The sequence below is a fragment of the Branchiostoma belcheri genome, unplaced genomic scaffold (genome assembly GCF_001625305.1).
Source record: "Branchiostoma belcheri isolate BF01 breed outbred unplaced genomic scaffold, Haploidv18h27 scaffold210, whole genome shotgun sequence".
Classification (NCBI taxonomy): domain Eukaryota; kingdom Metazoa; phylum Chordata; class Leptocardii; order Amphioxiformes; family Branchiostomatidae; genus Branchiostoma; species Branchiostoma belcheri.
In genome coordinates, this window is record NW_017803603.1 from 357,278 (window position 1) to 362,134 (window position 4,857).

Genomic DNA, 4,857 nt, shown 5'->3' on the forward strand with positions numbered 1-4,857 from the left:
TAAATCAGCTTTCTGTCTAACAAGATTAATGATAACACTGATATACATGTACATTGTAGTACTAGAGAAGGGCTACAGTTTTTTTTTTTTTTTTTTTTTTTTTTTTTTTTTTTTTTTTTTTTTTTTTTTTTTTTGAGTTTGCCAAGAATTTTATTCAAAAAATATGAAACAATACAAAGAGAACATGGGTAACAATAAACTACATAAAAACCAAAGACACGTTCAGTCATGGTTGACTAAAAATAAGAACCAAGATGGCAAGAATAACTTATGTAAAATGTGGCAAAACAGCTTAAATATGCATAACACAGCAAAAATGAATAATTAATCTGAACATAAAGTTCCCCACTTACCCCGATGCTTCTCCAGCTTCCCTCTCCGAGATGCAATAAGAAACTCAGTCTTTTGGTAAAAGGACACTAACTTTTTAAAGGACTGAAAATGTAGACTTTTATATCGCCTAGAGCGAAAGATAAAGAGTTTACCCAGTAAAATAATTAAATTCTTTAAAGAGGACGCATTTACAGATAAGTCACCAAATATAATCACAAAAGGCGTTAATTCTAAATTTAGACCAATTTCTTGGGTGAACCATTTTTCTATTTCAAACCAAAAAGGGATAACATGAACACACTCCCAGAAAACATGTATATAAGATTCTTCATCCTGATCACAAAAGGAGCAGGAATTTGACACAATCAAATTCCAGGTTCGAAGAACTTTGTTGCACGGTAAGAACTTGTTTATCAAACGATACTGAAAATACCTCAAACTTGGATCAATGGAAGCTTTTAAGATATTTATAAAGACTGACTTCCAGGGTACCGGTGTATCAAAAAAGTCAAACCAAGATAGTCTAACTTTGTAAGCAACAGTAATTTGATTATAATACACAAGAAAATACTTATATATAGATTTGTTTATCTTCACATTCTTTAACCAATCATGGTTCTTTTGAAAAATCATACATACTAAATTCTTTGTATGTTCCCTAGCAAGTAGTTTTTTCCATTTAAAAGGAATGGCAGCAATTATTTGCTGATACTTTAGCGGGTCACAAATGTTTGTATACATTAGACAAAATTCATCATAAGACATCAGCTGGCCGTCAGTAGATAATAAGTCATTGATAAAGATAATATTTCTATTCAACATTGCAGTAAAGAAAATAGGTTTGTTATCAATGACAATATTGGAATTATTCCATAGTATTTGTTGTCTAACACCTGCTGGCGTCGTGGGCTCGATATGCTGAAATTTACACCAGGCATCAAGAACTTCAGAAATAAAATCTGTAAGATTTAGGGACGTGACCGATAACAATTGAAAAAAAGGAAGTAACTTCAGACAGAGGCGGGGATGGGAAACGATTGACCACGAAGTAAACCACTGAGGATGGAAAAACAATTTTGGCACCCATGAGGCTTTCATTGTATAATTAAACATTCGCAAATTAGTCAAATTCAACCCGCCATTTTCAACCGAGTTATACAAAACTTTGCGTGCAACTCTTTCAGGGCCATCGTTCCAAATGAAGGAAAAAATTTTCTTCTCATATGTTTTAAAAAACAAATCATCTGGCGATGGTAAAACCTGAAATAGGTGAGTAAATTGGGAAACCACCAGAGTATTGACTATTGTAATTTTACCGTATAATGATAGTGATTTACCTTTCCAGGGGCGAAGTATGCTATCCAATCTCTCTAGTCGGGGTTCAACATTTACATTAACAATACAATTCATGTCAATAGGTATATGGACGCCTAATATATCAACCCCACCATCGACCCATTGTAAAGGTAAGTGAGTGGGCAGACGAAAATTAGAGAATTTTAAACAGCCTAAACGTAAAATCTTACATTTGTCAGCATTTAAACAAAGGCCCGAAATATCAGAAAAACAATCTAAATCAGACAACAGGGCGTAAAAAGATTCTAGATTGGGTTCGAACGGGAAATTAGAATCGTCTGCATATTGAGATACTTTACTACATTTTCCTTTAACACTTAACCCCCGAATAGAACGATTGGACCTTATCTTAATAGCAAGGATCTCAACTGCCATAATGAAGAGATAAGGAGACAACGGGCAGCCTTGTCGTACACCACGATGTAGTAAAAAAGGCTTTGAAATATAACCATTATTGATAACAGAACTTTGTGTTTGTTCATAAATGACTTTAACCCACGTTATTAATTGAGGACCAAAATTAAAGAATTCTAAACATTTAAACATAAAATCCCATCTTAATGTGTCGAATGCTTTTTTAAAATCAGCAATGAATATTAGTCCAGGTTTATCTTCCCTTTCATAATGTTCTATGGTGTCAATTAATCGTCTAATGTTATCACCAATATATCTGTCCTTAATAAATCCCGTTTGGTCTTCTTCTATTAAATCTGTTATAACATTTCTTATTCGTAAAGCAATACATTTCGATAAAATTCTTGTGTCACAACACAAAAGAGTAAGAGGGCGCCAGTTGTCAATGGTAGTTGGATCCTTGTCTACACCGTTGCTGTTCTTTTTAAGAAGTAGAGAGATAAGACCATGTCGTTGTGTATCAGAGAGACTCCCATTAGCAAATGAATAGTTGAAACATTCCAGCATAGGGTTTTTAAAAACATCAAAAAAAGACTTATATACATCTACGGGAATACCGTCTAACCCTGGTGATTTACCAGATGGAAATGACAAAATGGCCTTACGTAATTCTTCTTCAGTTATAATGCCTTCACAGTTAGTTTGTTGTTCATAGGTCAATCGTTTTCCATACTCAGGGGGGAAGAAACTATCGCAGTTGGCCGGGGTCAGGGGTATTGGCAACTCTTCAAAAGAATAAAGTGCAGAATAAAAATCAACCTGGTCAGATAAAATGTCCTTCGGATCAGAAATAACCTCCCCAGACGGTCTTGTAATGCTTTGGATATTTTTTCTAGTGTAATTTCTGTGAGTTAACTTAATAAAATACTTAGTACACCGTTCCCCCAATTCCATCCAGCGAGATTTTGATCTAATTAACAGGCCATTTAAACGTTCATTATAAAGAGATTCTAGTAGTTTTTGCTTACAAAACAGTTCATCGAGCTGGGCAGTTGTGGGGCAGGTGACACTGTCAATCTCACGTTGTAACATATTAATGTCGTCGATAAGCTGTTTTTCTTTAATTAAGTATTGTTTCTTTTTCCAGCTGGAAAATTTTATGCAATGCCCTCTGAAAAAACACTTTGCCGCATCCCATACTATTTGTGGGTTAGCTGTATTTACATTATTTATGAAAAACTCAGACATGAGTTGTTTTGTTTGAGCAACAAAAAGTCTATCCTCAAGAAGAGATTGATTAAATTGCCAATAACCAGGACCACGTGGGAAATCCGCAGTAACAAAGGACAAAGTGATCAAGTTATGGTCGGATTTAAATTTGTCAACAATACAACATTTAGTTACTCTGTTTAATAGTGAAAAAGATATGAGAAAATAGTCTAATCTGCTGGCCTTAAGCCCGCGCCGCCAGGTGTAACGGACAGAATTAGGGTTTCTGAAGCGCCAAACGTCGTGTAAATCGAATTTTCCTTTTAATTCAGAAATCGCTTGAAGCGCATTGGGGTGGTAATTATGCAAACGGCTACCTGATCTGTCCATGGAAGTATTTTGTACAGTGTTAAAATCCCCTACTACAACTAGACTTTCAAAACTTATCTCAAATGTGTCTATTTCATCCTCTAACTCTTGGAAGAAAGAAGGAGAATCATTGTTTGGGGCGTATAAATTGACCAAACAGAAGCGAAAATTATCAACTTCAATATCAAGAATTACCCACCTCCCACTTTCATCAGTTTTTATCTGATGAATCTGAGAGCAGGAGTTGCTTTTTATCAGAATAGCTACCCCCCTCTGACTTGATGTCCCATGAGAAAAATAAATTTGGCCCCCCCATTCGTTCTTCCATGTGGTTTCATCCTTAGCCGTGGAATGTGTCTCTTGAATCCAGTAAATATGGTGCGGTTTATCTCTTAACCAAGTGAAAAGTCCTCTACGTTTATAGAAATTCCCCAGTCCGTTACAATTATAACTACCAATACGACATTCTACCTTGGTCATGTTTTCTGGGAGAAGAAAAGTCTCGGAGAGAGAAGCTGGGAGACGCCATCGGGGCACTGGATACTCGTTGATGTGGATGATAATCTATAAGAAGAATAAACTAAGGGAACAATAGATAATGAAATATATAACATTAACACAATGCTAAAGCAAACAAAATAACTGATAATAGAACTAATGCAAACAGGGAGCAAAGGTCGAGTACTAGTACTCATACAAACTGAATAAATTATAAATAATAATAGTTCAAAATGAACTGAGTATAGATAAACACAATTCAAATGGCATGATAATGAAAGCGACGGCCTTATACTCAGGCTCAGATTGATAGTAAATAACAAAAACAACTCAGTGTCAATTGAAAAAGTGTTAACAAACATCAAAAACACTGATTCTTGGTTCGGATAAATGAATAATAACAAAGGAAACTCAATTTCAACTGAATCATTAACAAAATTCAAAGGCACTGATTCTTGGCTTAAATAAATGAAAGGTGACAGATGGAACTCAATATCAACTGAAACATTAACTGAAGAAAGATCAACAGAACTCAAAAACCCTGATACTATAGTCAGGTAAACACAGTAAATAATAAGTGCCACATCAATATAAGCTGAACAGCAAATAACAAGATTCAATGGCCACAATAAGTCAAAATAGACTGAACAGAAGTAAACAGCAAACAAAAATAGAGTAACGAGAACTAAAACATCAATAGTTTGACGCATATCAATGGTGAGTTTACATAAATTTGTG